The sequence below is a fragment of the Penaeus monodon genome, chromosome 29, assembly GCF_015228065.2.
Source record: "Penaeus monodon isolate SGIC_2016 chromosome 29, NSTDA_Pmon_1, whole genome shotgun sequence".
Classification (NCBI taxonomy): Eukaryota; Metazoa; Arthropoda; class Malacostraca; order Decapoda; family Penaeidae; genus Penaeus; species Penaeus monodon.
Genome location: NC_051414.1, coordinates 24,693,849 through 24,694,112, shown reverse-complemented (window position 1 = coordinate 24,694,112; position 264 = coordinate 24,693,849).

Sequence of the window (264 nt, the reverse complement as noted above, 5' to 3'; positions counted from 1 at the left end):
ACATTTAAAAAAAAAACTATTCTATATCTTTATTCACGAAAGGAATAGTGGAATAAAACTACGAAATGTAGATATCTCTATGACACTGACACGAGCACTTGACCTGCAATATGTGGTAACATGTGCTGAATGAGATCTGATGGTTAAAGTAAGACCATAAAATTGAAATATATTTCAACTTTATTTTGACTGTTTTTTTTTTACGTTTGAAGAGAATACAAAGGCACGCACAACAGAAGCACAGAACGCACGCGCGCGCGCGCG